Below are 16015 nucleotides of genomic sequence, written 5' to 3'. Positions count from 1 at the left end.
AATGTATAATACGGCCCCTGGTGTTTCCAGTGGAAAAGAGATAGTGCTTCCCTATTTAACAATGCCTCTTATGAAAAGTGGTAGAGATGCATGCTTCCCACTCACCATCCTATGAGAAAAAGTGATATACATGCCACAGTTTAAAACTATTTACTTGGGGCCTGATTATGAGTATGACGGTCCATAGGACTGCTGTACTCACAGTGGAGGTGCGGTGGTGATCGGGGACCACTGCACCTGCGATTAGACGCCGAATAACAAGTACAGCAGTCGGACCGCTGCAACTGCCAGGGATCTTTGATTCCTGGCAGTTGCATGGCAGTCAGGGGAAGCAATATGCTTGGTGGTGCTGCTGCAGCACCGGCAAGCATATCATGACATAGCACACCACCAGCCTTTTCATGGTGGTGAGCCTGCCTTGAAAAGGCTGGCAATGGGGAAAGAAAGGGGGCCCTACGGGGCCCCCTGTTGCCCCTGTACATGGGGATCCATGTAGGGGGGCACATTTGTACCTCCCTGCATTCATGCACCCCCCAGTATCTGCACGGCATAGACTGCACAGTCCATGCCATACAGGTATGGGCTGTGGCACTCCCATTGCAATGCCTGCGCTCTTATTTGCGGATGATACTATCTTAATTTCCCAAGCCCCCAAAGGTTTACAATGTTTAATAAACACTTTTGGGGTATACTGTGAAGCTAAGGGTCTGGAAATAAACTCTAGTAAAACAAAATATGTGGCAATTAATCCACACAAGTCGTTTAAAAAAGAACTTAGCTGTCAAAAATCAAAAGCTAGAGTATGTGCACAGTTTTAATTATCTAGGTATTACTTTAGACACCAAAATGACTTGGAAACCGCAATTGGGGAAAAGTAAGTCTATTTTACTACAAAACTCTCTACAAATAGTAAAGAAACACGAGAGCAGTTTGTCTAAAGCGGTATCCCCTGCCCTTGAGGTATATAAGTATAGGGCACAATCGGCATCCCTATATGGGGCAGAACTATGGGGACCTTCAAGCAGTAATACGTTTGTGGTGGGAGAAAATAAGTTTCTTAGAAAATTGTTATGCCTTCCAGTGCGCACACCGCTAATACCTATTGTAATGGACCTAAATATACGCTGTATAGACTACCAGTCGATTCTACGACCACTATTGTTCTGGGTTCAACTGTGGTCAACAGTAGAGCTCGTCCACTATAAGGAAGGGCTGGAGGAAATTCTAAGGTTAAAAAGTGGTATAGGTTTGCCAAGGCTGAAGCATGTTCACGCTTGGTTTAATAAATTAGGACTTAAGTATTTTGTGAGGAACCTGCTGGTCTGTCTATGGCTTCGAAGAAAGTACTTAAGCTAACTTTTTGGGCCTATATTCAAGACAGTTTCTATCATAGTTCAGCCACAGGTACTTTAACAACACGGTTCCTCTTGATGAAACCAACTTGGAGTTTCGAGCAATTTTTGGACGAGGTGCAGCCACAGTTAGCGAAATCCTAATATTTAAAATTTCGATACGGTGTATTACAGACAAATTCGAATACATCAAAATGGGTCCGGAAACAAGGGGACGAAAGTTCGGAGTGTTGTGTATTATGTCATACAGGTGCTAAAGAAAACAATGTACATATATTGTTCTTCTGCCCAGCCTATACAAAATATAGAAGAAAATTGATCAAACCCATTTGCCGGTTATTGGTTATAAGATCCTGCTATGAGGCAGAAAGAATATTGAAAACTGACACAACTCAAACTGTGGTCTTCAGTGTTAGTAGGTTCCTGTTTGGCATAGGTTTAATAAGAAGAATAGAAGGTCTGAAATTTTAATTTAATATTTCAAAACCCTACTGGTTTTTGCACTTGCACTTTATTTAGTACATGCAGAATACTATCAGTACTATTATATTAGTTATACTGTACTAAACAGGAAAAAATCAGTTGGAACATTATATCTGGTACATATATTTTGTTTTGTATTATTAGTATTTTAAAGACCAGGAAGCCTACTTCAAAGAACCCAGATATAATATGTTTGGTTTCTGGTATTCTATAATGAAATTTATTGTAACTCCTCAATGTTTTTATACTCTTTTTAAAATTTTAATGATATTTATCTTTTAAGGATTAACAAGGGTCTTAAATTAGAAATACGATTCTAAAAAGTATGCATTGGTATAGCGGCAGCTTTTTGAAAGATTATGATATGAAGTGCTTTTATTGTTATGTGTAATTTGTTAATGTGTATCTTTTATGGTTTGGTAAACCGAAATAAAGATTAATTGAATTGAATTGAATTGAAAGGTACCACCATGGGACCGCTGCGCCAGACTACAAAACAACTCGTAATCTGGCGGGTGGCTGGCTGTCGACTTTGGAGGTCTGGGAGTGGGGCGCTGGTGTGGTGGCCTGCTCTCAGACCGCCAATGTCGTAATCAGGCCCTAAATACTTGTCTCAAGGATGAGGCCATGGAATGCCCCACCGCAGCCCTTTTCTTTTCTAGGCTACTGGATCTAACAGCATAAATGGTTGTCTCACTGTCCACTCTTGCTTTGGCATGTCTCCTCCAATGCCCTATTTCAGCTCCTTCATATCATTAGCCAAAAACTGGAAATAGCAGATACATTCAAATGAAGTCATGATAGCCCTCATTAAAAGGTAAGCAATCAGACTCATCTCAGACACTTAGCAAAGTGATAATTTAGATGATTATTCCACCAAGGAAAGGAAGTGGTTGGGTTTAGACCACTAAACGAATGCATGTATCAGGAAAAATGGCACATCATATGACATCAGAGATCCTCAATGTCTCTAGCAGCCACTGTGGCAAATCTTGAGCTTAATTACTGGCAAAGCAGCATTGTGTGGTATTTTTTGTGTTCAAAATATTTTATTGAATATTATTAGAGGACAATAGACCACACAAAATAGAGCACTGGAAGTGGTACATATAAGATTACATAACAACATGGCTATAATCAATGTACCTATACAATAACAGTTATAATATGATATTAAAAGTAAAAATAAATTAAAAAGGTAATAAGTAGAAAATAACTGAATAGAGCTACTAATTTTAACCATAAGGTCTTTACATAATAAACAATTAAATCTCTTATTAGAAATACTTATTTATAAATGTAATGCTATATAATCATCAAGTTGTTTCCAAAATAATTGATAAGTTTGTTGAGTTGTGAACTACATTGTATCGAGTCAGATTTGCTCCTTTTCCAGTAAAAATAATCTGCGACCACCATGCTTGGCTTGACAACAATGAAGCATTTTTCCAATATGTAGTAATTGATTTTAAAGCAGCAGAGATTAGAAAATCTAGAAGTTTGCTATTCGAATCTGACATATTTATGGAGAGTGAAATAGATTTACAATAATATTATATATATATTATAATAATATCGGCATATTACACGAAAGATTATCTGATATTAAATATTTTTGTAATGACAGCCCAAGCCTCCCTCCAAAACTTAGAAATGATAGTACATTCAGAGGGCATATGTGTTAACGGGCCTGTGTACATGTTATAATTCCCAAAAATTTAGGAATTTAAACATTTTGCATTGAATAATCTTAAAGGAGTCCATAGACAATTAAATAATATGAAGGGATTGAAGGAATTGATTTAATATAAAGTTACAGGCAGTCATCCAGATATTCAACCAGATTTTCTTCCCTATGTCATAAGAAACCGAAATGTCTAGTTCTTTATTCCAAAAAGTAGAGAGAAAGATGATATTTCCCCCTTCAAATTCATTAAATTTTTGTAGACCACTGATACAGCATGTGAAGAAGCAGTTAATGTTTGAATGTAAATGTCAAGATCAGAAATACAATTTAGCAGAAAATTGTTGGGAAATGAATCAAGGATGGAATTACATAAATGTTCATATTTAGGAATATCTGAAGCGGGTAAAATAAACTTTTGTTGTAATTCTTCCAAAGTTAAAAAAGTATTGTCTTGATAAATATCTTTTAAATAAAAAATTCTAGTTTCTATCAAAGATTGTCAAAATGTTGTATTAGGAGCAAGGTTCAACAATGGATTATACCATAACAACATATTTGAGGTATGCAAAATAGGAGATCGAAAGGGAAAGTCTAAATCTGTAATAATACTTTTGTAGACTTCAGTATGATGAAGCTTTTCAGTAAAGTGGCAGAATTAGACATAGTGAGTAATACAGGCAAAGGAAATAGTGATATCAAACTTTGTTCAATAAGAAGTCATGAAGGTGCCTTATTAAGCTCTGTATGATTAAACCAAAAGGCACTTTGTTTTAAAATAGACACTTTATAATAATTAGGTAAATCTGGCATACCAAAACCACAATTACACTTCACTATTTTTAATTTTTGATAATTTATGCAGGGAGTTTTGTTATTCCATATTAATTAGATAAGAGTTGATCTACATTTTTAGAAAACTGAAGAGGAAGTTGAGTAGGAATCATAGAAAGGAGGTAACAATATTTTGGAGCAATAACCATTTTTACCAAATCAACTTTCCACTACCTGGATAGATGTAAGGTAAACAATTTATGAAATTTGTCTTTAACATGATTACGAATGTCATCCCAATTCATTGTAATCTATTGTTCAGTAGTATGAAAAAATAGGATTGCAAGCTATTTACATTTTCCTTTTTGCCATATTATTTCGTTGTTGGGAAGCATTTCAGAAGTACATTGAACATTCAAAGGAAACAACTCTGTTTAATTATTGTATAACCTGAATTTTGAGAGTATGTCAGAATTAGAATTAATAAAGGAGGAATGGAAGATTCAGGATTACTAATATGTAGTTGTAAATACAAGTTCTAATGACAATGTATAATGGTTCAAAAGCAAGGAAAAAAAGTAAAGAGGATAAAAGGCAACCTTGTCTGGTGCCTCTAAAAAGTAACAAGTTACTAGAAATATGGTCATTAATGAAAAGTTTGTCAGACAGACCAGAGTATAGTGCTGATATCATCGGTATAAAAGAACTGCCCAAATTAAAATGTGGATAAGGTACAGAATAGATACTGCCAATGGACTTTATCAAAAGCTTTTTCAGCATCAAGTTCCATGTCTCCGGAGGGTAAAGGTAAGGATGGCCCAGCTTCAATCACATGAAAAAGTAATCTGATGTTATTTACAGAATATTTCTGTTTCATCAAACCAGTTTGATCAATATGAATGAAAATTTTGACTTAAAGTTAACAATTTTGATTAATTAAAGATATAGGGTGATAATTAAAAAATATATGGGATCTTTGTTAGGTTTCTAGAGAACTACAATCAAAGCTTCAGCAGAGGACGCTGAAGTTGATACTGGAATACTAAAATGAATAAATAGGTATAAGGCGAGGAGAAAAATATTTATAAAATTCAGCAGGAATACCATCTGAGCCAGGAGATTTAAGCAATTTAATATACTTAATAGTGGATTACACTTCTTCTAATGTAATCAGAATATCCAATTTATTTCAGACTGATTGGACAATTTGAGGTAAACCACACTTCTCTAAGAAATTATCAATATGTGAAATATCAATAGACGGAGGAATATTATGTAAAGTGGAATAATAATTCAAAAATGTATTGACTATTTCTTTATGTGAAAATACAGTTTTACCATTTCAACCATGAATTACGAATTGTGAGTTTTTTCTTTTTCAATACAAAGATAATTTGCCAGAAGTCTTCAAGATCAGTTAGCACTGAAAAAAATGTTGCTTTATTATTTGAAATTTGTATGCTGGCCCTTTTGCTTAAGAGGGATGTTTTGTAATTGTATATTGTTTTTGATATCATTAGATATGATAAAGAGGTGTTCATGATTTGCTATTTGCTTATCTAAATCTGTCATGTTAGATTTAAATGATTTGTTATTATCTGCCATAATAGATATTTTTACACATCTGAAACATGCCTTCAATGCATTCCAATCGATTTACAATTGATGTAGAAACTTCTGGATTAAATCAAAAATAATCATGTAAAGCTGATAATAGTTTTGGTTCATTTTTATCATTACTTACTATATTTGTATTCATGCACCATCAGCATTGAGATTGTGGAGTGTAGTTAATACAACGCATGAAATTAGCGCATGGTCAGAAAGATCAATACTATGGATAACAGGTTAGAAATTGAATGGATTCATTGTCAGGAAGTTAATAAATAATCAATTTGAGAATAGCAATTGTGGGGATTAGAGAAAAATGTAAAGTGTGTCTCAGTTGGGTGATGCAACCTCCAAATATCTACCAATTTGGTAGGTCTAAAAAAAGTTCTAAAAAAAAATGATATGTGAGAGAGAAAGGCCTGGCTGGATGACATTTGGCCTGAGATGTTCTGTCCAATAAGGGGTCACATATTAGGTTCAAGTCACCTCCAATAATAAGAGGAACATTACGAAAAGAGGCCAAAAATTAGGGTCATCATTTGTTGGACCATATACATTAATCTGGTGTAAGATGAAATTATCAATTTTTATTTTAAGTATAAGGTAATGATTGTCTGAATCAGAACATTTCTTTATTATTTGGAGATGTATGGTTTTTTTTTGCAAAGAGAAAAACATCTAAATCTTTTATTAACCACAGGAGAAGAAATAACTTTACCAACCCATTTTTGTTCATGCAAGATAAAACTGTATCATCTATATGAGTCTCCTGCAGTAAACATATATCAGCTTTAAGCTTCCACAGCATATATTTATGGCCCGATTATGATCCCGTCCTGAAAGCCTCATGACCGAATCGGTTCTGGAATGTTTTCCGAACGACTCGACCTCAAGCTTCCTGAACGACAGATTAGGATGCATTGCATGTTAAACTCCTACTGTGTCAGTAGAAAACCAATCTGCATGACTGAATTGTCTGGAAACAAGCCAAATGCAACCGACTCGTTTGGAAACGCTGAAGAATAGCATTCCTGTTACAAATCAGACTTTACCCCATGACCAGATGATGATGCATCCAATGCGGTTTCTGAACCGTATCGGTTAGTGTGACAATGGCAATTGGAAACTAATAAAAACAGTCAAAACAAGCATTGGCACTGCCCAAACAATCTTCAACTATTAGCCACACCCACCAATCCACCTATATAAAGGGCCAAAAATAATGACCATGATCCTTTGCTCTAACACAACTGCTGCTAGGTCACAGGAGTCTCCACATAGTCCCTGCTCTCTGCTTCATACATTCACACTTCACCCACCAGACAGCTTGCACAGATTTTATTTTTCAAACAATTCTTACAAACACACACTCTATTTCATATTTACACTCACCTTCACCCTCATCCTCACTATGGCCCCGAGGAAGCAGCCATGGTTCACAGAGAAGGAGTTGGAAGTGCTTGTAGATGAAATAGTCAGAGTAGAGCCACAGTTATTTGGTAACCTAGTCCAACAGATCCCCCTTTCTCAGAGAAATAGGATGTGGGACAGGATAGTCAACAAGGTGAACACTGAAGCTCCTGCCCCGGGCACAATGAATAATATCAGGAGTAGGTACTATGATGTGCGAAGGAGGATCAAACAACTGCTGGCCAGAGAACATGCTCAAAGCCAGCAGACTGGTGGTGGCCCTCCTGCACCAACTGTGCACTTCACTTCCTGGGAGGAGAAGGTGTGTGCCATCCTTCCGCCGGAGAATGTCTATGGACTACCTGAGGAACCAGAGTCTGGTAAGTACTTACTCCACATTCAAACAAAGTTACCAATTATACCTTCATAGACATCACTGTAAAGGATACAGTGATACAAATGACTGTTTTTACATTAAAAACAAACATGAGTAAATGAGCAAGTGATGTGTCTGTCATATTGATAAACAACATACCTGCAATGAAAATGAAAATGCATACAATTTCTACCATGTATATGCTTCTTACAAATGCACAGCAAGGCTTTGTGTTCCAAACACCAGTCACCAGTGTCAGCCATCTTGCAAGAACATTTTCACTCACTCTCAGGAAAGCTGAGTCACAGGTAGGCTGTTTGGGCAGGCTGCGAAGGTAGCTGTGGTCACAGGCCTGATGGGAGTTGTAGTGACAGCAAACACTCCTCCTCCCACATAGCCGAATAAGCCCACCTGGAACTATGCTTTCCTCACAGTGAGTTGAAATGTGCTAGCAAGATGGCTGACACTGGGGGCTGGTGTTTGGAACACAAGGCCTTGATGGGTGTTGCAGTCAAATCAAACAGCAGGCACCAGTGTCAGACATCTTGATGGTATACTACCCCTCATTGTCTGATAACCACTCTATCTGGTGTACTGTTTGAGCTGTGTGGGAAGGTGTGTGGGCCCATGCCTGATGGGAGTTGTGGTGAAAACAAACACTCCTCCTCACACCCATCCCATATAGCCCATCTGGGCCTATGGTTACCTGACAGTGTGGGGAAGTGTACTTGAAAGATTGTTGACACTGCTACATGGTGTTGAACTTGAAGCCAAATCCCATCATGGCCTTGTGCTACAAACACCAGGCCCCAGTGTCAGCTATCTTGCCAGTACATTTACATTCACTATCAGGGACTGTATATTTCCTGGTGTGCTGTTTGGGCTGGCTGGGAAGGTGTGTGGAGGACAGGGCATTATGGGAATTGAAGTCAGTGCAACCACTCCTCCTCACACCCAGCCCAACAAGCCCACCTAGAACTGAGTTTCCCTAACAGTCACTGGGGATGTACTGGCAGGATGTCTGGCACTGTGGACTGGTGTTTGGATCTCAAGCCACTGTTGGAAGTTGTAGACAAATCAGACACCAGTCCCCAGTGTCAGCGAACTTGGCAGCAAATTGCCACTCCCTGTCAGGAAAGCAGAGTCCCAGGTAAGCCCGTTGGGATGGGTAGGAAGGTGAGTTGAGTACAGAGCCTGATGGGAGATGTAGTCAGGGCAAACACTCCTCCTCCCAACTGGCACAAACATCCCAACAGGAACCGTGCTTACCTGAAAGTGAGTGGAAATGTACTGACAAAATGGCTGACACTGGGGACTGGTGTTTGGAGCACAAGGCCATGATTGGATTTGTGGGCATCTCTGACAACAAGCACAAGTGTCAGACATTTTGATAGTACATTGCCACTCACTATGAGGTAGGCATAGTTCCAGGTGGTCTGATTGGGCTGGCTTGGAAGATGCATGGGAGACAGGGCCTCATCGGAGATGTAGTCAGTGAAAATACTACTCACTCCAAACAGCACAACAAGCCCACCTGGGACTATGCTTACCTGACAGTGAGTGGATGGGTACTGGCAAGATAGATGACACTGGGGACTGGTGTGTGGACCACAAGGCCCTGTTGGGAGTTGTGGCCAACTCAGACACCAGGCACAAGTGTCACACATCTTGATAATCCATTTCCAACACTGTCAGGAAACCATTCTGCCATGTGGTCAGTTTTCTCTGGGTGTGAAGAGTGTATGTAGGACAGAGCCTGATGGGAGTTGTAGTAAAGGAAAACATTTTTACCCCTACCCAGCCCAGCCACGTCATTTGGGCCTATAGCTACCTGACAGTGAATGGAAGTGCACTAGCAAGATGGCTGACACTGTTGCGTGGTGTTTGGTGCACAAGGCCTTTTTGGGATTTGGATTCCAGTTTAACACCATGCAACAGTGTCAGCCTCCTTGCAAGTACACTTCCCCTCACTGCCAGTTAGCCATAATCTCAGAGGAGGTAGCTGGGCTGGGCTGGGTGGGAGGAAGAGTATTTGGAAAGGCTACAACCCACATAAGGCCCTGTCCAACATACTCCTTCCCACCCAGCACAAACAGCCCAACAGGAACTAAGCTTACTCACAGTGTTTCAAAATTTACTGGGCACTGGTGTCTAACTTTCCCTCAACTACCAACAGGGCATTGTACTACAAACACCGGGCCCCAGTGTCAGCCATCTTTGTCAGTACATATCCACTCACTCTCAGGAAAGCATAGTTCCAGGGGTGCTGTATTTGCACGGTGGAATGAGTGTGTGTAATACAGGGCCTGATGTGAGATCTGGCCATTACAAACACTCCGCCTTCCACCCAGCACCAAAAGCCTACCTGGAACCATGCTTTCCTGAGAGTGAGTGGAAATGTACTGCCAAAATGCCTGTGACTAGGGACTGGTTGTAAAGTCAGACACCAGTGGCCAGTGTCAGGCATCTTGCAGGTACATTTGGATACACTGTGAGGTAAGCTTAAGTCCTGTTGGGCTGTTTGCGCTGGGCTGGAAGGTGTATGTAGGACAGGAGATATCAAGAAGAACTGGCTCACAAAATTAGGAACTAGAATGCCTATGTGTGGAAAACCATTCAGTTTTTAATGAAAACCCTCACCCACCAAGCTAGTTGGTGGCATGCTTCATCATCCGGTCCCACCCAAGGTGCTGAGTGCACCTCGGGTGTGCTTCGACGCCTGAATTACAGTGGAGCAGGTGTTGTGTAAGTGCACGGTGGTGCTGTGAAGTTTAAAAACTGTCTATTGGGTTCCTTTTAACTAACAAATTAATTTTAATGGTGGGCCCTATGGCAGTGTTAAAAAATGGTGCAGGAGTCAGATATGTGTCGATGTAGTGTCTCTTAATATCCTATATTAAAAAGGTCAGGTCTACATGTTTCAGCCAGGCTACTATGTATGCTGGCTTTCTTCAGGACCTACGTGATAGTGTTTACGTGAAGTTCAAGTGTGTACTTGACTTGTTTGAGTGTCGCATGCGCTAAGGTGTGATGAGGGAGGATAATTATTGCCTACTTGTGCTGCTTAAAACCTGTAAATGAATGGGACAGACAGAACAAAACAAGAACAAAGAATACACATAAACATATGGTATGATCATACTGTAATCATCTTTGACAACCTATGCGCTGTGTTAAACCATATTGCGGATAATGCGGAAGTTATAATAGGTGTCTCTTGTGCTCGTTTTCTACCGGGATATATGCGTTATGGTGATTATAACCGTAGCTATAGCAGTTTCGATATTTATTGACATTGTGGCTTACAGTGATAAATTTATCACGAGCAGCAAGAATCCTGAGAGGGGGCTGGACCTTTAGTCACACGCTGAGATAGTAGAACGTAAAGGGTTAGAGAGTTAGAGAGGTACGACCCGTTACTGTGAGGGTTATAATTCCAATTAGGACCCTTCTAACAAAATCGGTTCCACGGGCCCAGAGGCCCTACTAACTTCGTCAAGGTCATCTGCCCTCTTCTCTAACCTATTGCGGCCTTCCGATCAGGATTCCATGGATGGGGAGCTGTGCCAGGAGGCCGGTATTTGAAGTGTAATCTCCCGCCAGGTTGGCTGATGGCTGGCAGTGAGCGTGTCATGACGCAAAGGCGTCATGACGTCAGACGTGGGCGTGGCCTAGGACTGCAACGGAGGCAGGGAAAACAGACTATGTTCGCCATCCCAGGTAGTGTGCAAAAGACCCCATAGTGATAGATGATAATAAAATTAAATTAATTTGTGTCTACTGGTATTTCACAGATATGGAGGGAACAAACAGAGCTACTGGGTCTAATTATTAAAGACGATTTAGTTACAAGAACCGCATGCTGGGGAAAGGATGCCTAGTGCGGGTTGGGGTAAACCATGGTTAATGGTGGGGACCCGAGGGCATATGGGTCCACGCTGAGGGTGCCACATAATATGCGGGTGTTGTAGCGTGGTCCCCCTTGTTAAGTATATGCCCTTTGGAGAGGGTGTGGGTTGGTAGGATCCCTCATTCTACCAGTGGGTATGGCAATGGGGTGTCAGGGTATGGATATTGGAGATTCCCCATATGTACAGTCTCACCAGATTATATGACAAGGAATGGAATTAAGGGTTACTAATCGCATTCCAAGGAATCTTGTCGTTTAACCCAGTCTTATGGGTTGATAATCGATAGATCCAACTTTCTGTAACAGAAGATTCTCATCTGTTCTGGTGGTGATTTCCATTTCTTCGATTATCAACCATCTTACATCGTTAGGGGTGTGCCCCTTTGTGATGTACTGTTCCGTCATTCTGGTGGTGTTCCTTTTGAAACGTATGATACTTCTGTATTCTCCAATTCTGGTTTTGATTTTCCTGCTGGTCATGCCAATATAGCTGAGGCCACATGGACACTCTATCAGGTAAACAACATTTGTAGAGTTACAATTAGTGTGTTTTCTGAGGTAACGTGTTTTTCCTTCTTCCAATTCTAAGGATTTAGTGGTGGTGGTGAGGTGGCAGACGTAACAGTTCCCGCAGGGGTAATGGCCTGTTATGTTTGGTAGGCCTCATGCATTGAGGACTGTGTTATCCCTCAAGGTTTGGGTCTCTTTTAGGTGTGTTGATATGAGTCGATCTTTCCGACTGCCAGCCCTTTTGAAGGAGAACAAAGGTTGTTCCCACTTTAGGTTTCCAGTGTTGAGAATCCACCAGTTCTTTTTGATTATTTTGGTTATTTGGTTTGAGGCGGTATTGTATGTGGTGATGCATATGAGAGGTATGGTGGTGTCCATTTGTTGGCTTCTCTGTTCTGGTTCCGTGTTCTCTTTTTAGAGGAACGGATGATTTTGTTGGGGTAGCCTCTTGTTTCGAGTTTATGCACTAGGTCCGACGACTGTCGATGAAAATCTTTGATCTTGCTACAGTTCCTTTCTGATTCGAAGGAACTGGCAGTAGGGATGGTTCTCCCTGAGTAGGCGTGGGTGGAAGCTATCGAATTTGAGTAGGGAATTCCTGGCCGTAGGTTTGTAGAAGGTAGTGGTCTGTAAGAGACCTTCTTTTGCTTCAATTGTTAATTCCAGAAATGCTAACTTCCTACTGTCAGCTGTACTTGTGATTCACAGGTATGGGTCACGGCCGTTGAGCCATGTCAAGAACATTGAACGGGTGTCCTCCTTGCCTGCCCAAATCATCAAGATGTCGTCAATGTAACAACGCCAAAATATTATATTGGTGGTGAAAGGATTTTGGGGGGGGAAGATGTGGGTGGTCTCAAAATGGTACACATACAAGCCAGCCAAACTAGGAGAAATGTGCTGCCCATTGATGTTCTGTTTGTTTGAAGGAAGTAGTCCCCCTCATATTCAAAGTAGTTCTCCTTAAAGGCAAGGGTTGCGCACTGCATGATGAAGTCCCCAGGTGTATTGAACACCCATGTGGTGTTTTCTAGTGTTTCTTTGATTACACGCAGGGTGTCATCCTGAGGGAGGCTGGTGTACAGGCTCTCTATGTCTAGACCCACTAGTAAGTGGTTTTGTGGATCGAAAGGTATATCTTCAATGAGGTTGAGCAGGTGCTTTGTATCTTTAAGATAGGTTGATGATTTTTGCACCAGTGGGTTCAAAAAGAAGTCACAGAAAGGTGAAAGTTTCCCCAGTAGTGAGTTAATGCCCGACACGATGGGCTGACCCGGTGATGGCCTGGTTTCCTTGTGGATTTTAGGTACTGTGTAGAAGTACGGGGTTCTGGCTTTTATAGTGCACAGGTAGTCTGCTTCTTGTTTGGAGATATGGTTTCTTGCTTCTGCTGCTTCCACTATTATGTGGATGGTGTTCTTCAGAGTTTCAGTTGGATCCTCTTTGAGTTGTCTGTAATTCCGGTTGTTGTTGAGGAGGCTTCTGCATTCTTTTGTGTAGTCATCTCTATTTGGTATGACTATGCCTCCCCCTTTATCAGCAGGTTTGATAATGATGTTGGGGTTGTTCTGGAGGCTGTGCAGGGCTTCCCATTCCATTCTAGACAGGTTCTGGAAGGTTTCTTTCTCTGTGGTTTCTTCCACCTCTTTGTACACAGCCTGTTCAAATGCAACCAATTCTACCGGTATGGTGGAGGGTGGTGGGCAAAAGGTTGATTTCAGCTTCAATTCAGTCTCATTTTTATTTGGGATGGCCTCTCTTGGTGTTTTGGTTTTGAAGAAGGCTTTCAATTTAAGTTTGCGATGGAAATTTGCTAACTCACAGTGGAGTTGGAATTTGTCGAGGCGGGCAGTGGGGACAAAGGTAAGACCTTTGTTCAGAACTTGTTCCCCCGTCGTCGTGAGTCTGGTAGTGGACAGGTTGAATACTAGGTTCTGTTTCCGATGTTGGGTCCCTATGGTTTTTGTCCACTCAAGCCTGGTTGGGGTTCCTTGGACTTGCTCTGGGTGTGTGCTCCCACTGGTCCCTCTTCCTCTGACCAATGTACCCGTTGTCAGTTTCTCCTCCTTCCTCTTCCTCTCCTGCCTCTCCCTAAAAAAGGCGGCCGCTGGTTTTGCGCGAAGAAGTTCTGGGGTCCCGGGTGAAATTGGGGGTTCCATCCAAAGAAGGGGTTTTGGGGTGGGTGGTTGAGCGTGGTTGCAAAGAAGTTCTGGCCTTGCTGGGGATAAGCTTCCCATGGTTGTTGCCAACTGCAAGGTTTTCCTCTGCCTCTGGATTTGTGGTTGCTTCCTGTGCTGGATCCACTTGATATCGATGTGTCCTCTCCTGAGATGTCCGACAGTGTCTACTGTTTATTGGGGGCAACATAATTGTCATTTGCATATGGGTAGACCTTGGTGTAAGCAAATCTTTTCAAATCTTTCTGAAATTTAGTAATCTTCGACTGTGTTAAATATTCCTTGTATTCAGTTATCTCCTTGTTGGTCTCATCTAATTTCTTTTTGAAGGACTCCTCTCTCTCTTTTTGATTGCCGTACGTAGGACAGGGACTGATGGGAGATGGAGGCAGTGCAAAAACTCCTTCTCCCACACAAACAAAACAGCTCATCTTGGATTATGGCTATCTGACATTGAGGGGATGTGAACTAGCAAGACGGCTGACACTGGCGACTGCTGTCTGAACCTATCACAACTACCAAATTTCCCATAAATTCAGGGTAAATAAACAGACTGAGAGTGTGTAGGTCAGCCACACCTATGTGACTGCTAAAGACATGGACTAAGCCCAGTACACATGCCTGAAAAATACACACATTTGGAGATAAAGAGTACATATGTTACCGTGAAAGTACAGATGTGGAAAACACCAACCCACCTGTGTCATTCACAGGGTGTCAGAAACCAGGCAATATATTCGAACATGTAATGTGAACTAAACACAACATGCCCATTTCTGCACATAGCTGGACATGTTCATTAATCCCCATCTTGTCTGAATTACATTGTCTCCCCAAAACATACGCCAGCATCATGGATGAAGGAGGCAAATCTATGTACACTAACTCATCATTAGGTTCAGTAGCCTATGTAATGGGTATGATTTGAGGGGCAGTGGACATTTACATCAATCACTGCGTCTTTTATGTACCCACAGGGCGAGCTGGGAACACCACTGGAACCAACCAGTAAAGCCAGTCCCAGACTCTGGTCAACCAGGAGTTCTCCAGAGTTGATGTCTGTCAACAATCCTCAGACGATGGAGAACAACCTGGCCCATCAGGTTTGGGTCGGCCCACAGCACCAGCAGCGGCTACAGCAGGATCTTCTGCAACCACTTCTGCCTCAGCTGACAACACCCAGCTGACCCCTACCCTGATGGACACAGCAGCCAAAGCCAGCACCGACAGCACAGCAACACAGGGCACTCTGGAGTTGGCGGACAACAACACCCCTGTCAACGAGGAAGGAGGCTCAGTGTAGACTGTGCCTCCATCAACTGGGCCTGCTCAGGTGTGTAGGGGTGGTAGGAGGGGCGTGGGGACCTGGACCATCATGCAGCTGGTGCTGCTGATGAGGCATACCCAAACCTCTCCCCAATCCTCAACGGATCCTCAATGCCTACGAGGGTTGCCAGGGAGAATTTGGCCAGGTTGTCGGGATCCTCAGGAACATTGAACAACTGCAGACAGCTCAAAACCAATAACTGGACACTTTCCTATCAAAAATTGATGACCTGACTGCGGTGCACAGGGACATAATCACCTGCCTCAGCCAGATTACTAACAACATGTCCACACCTGTGTTTCCACAACATGCGGGGCCTCGACATCAGCACAAGCCACAGGGAGGGATGTGGACTCTGGCGGTGAGTCCCCAGCACCACAGCTGCCTGCAGCTGAGGGTCC

This window comes from Triturus cristatus, chromosome 4_1 (assembly GCF_964204655.1).
Source record: "Triturus cristatus chromosome 4_1, aTriCri1.1, whole genome shotgun sequence".
Lineage (NCBI taxonomy): Eukaryota > Metazoa > Chordata > Amphibia > Caudata > Salamandridae > Triturus > Triturus cristatus.
The sequence above is the reverse complement of the archived record's forward strand: the minus strand, read 5'-3'. Positions refer to the sequence as shown.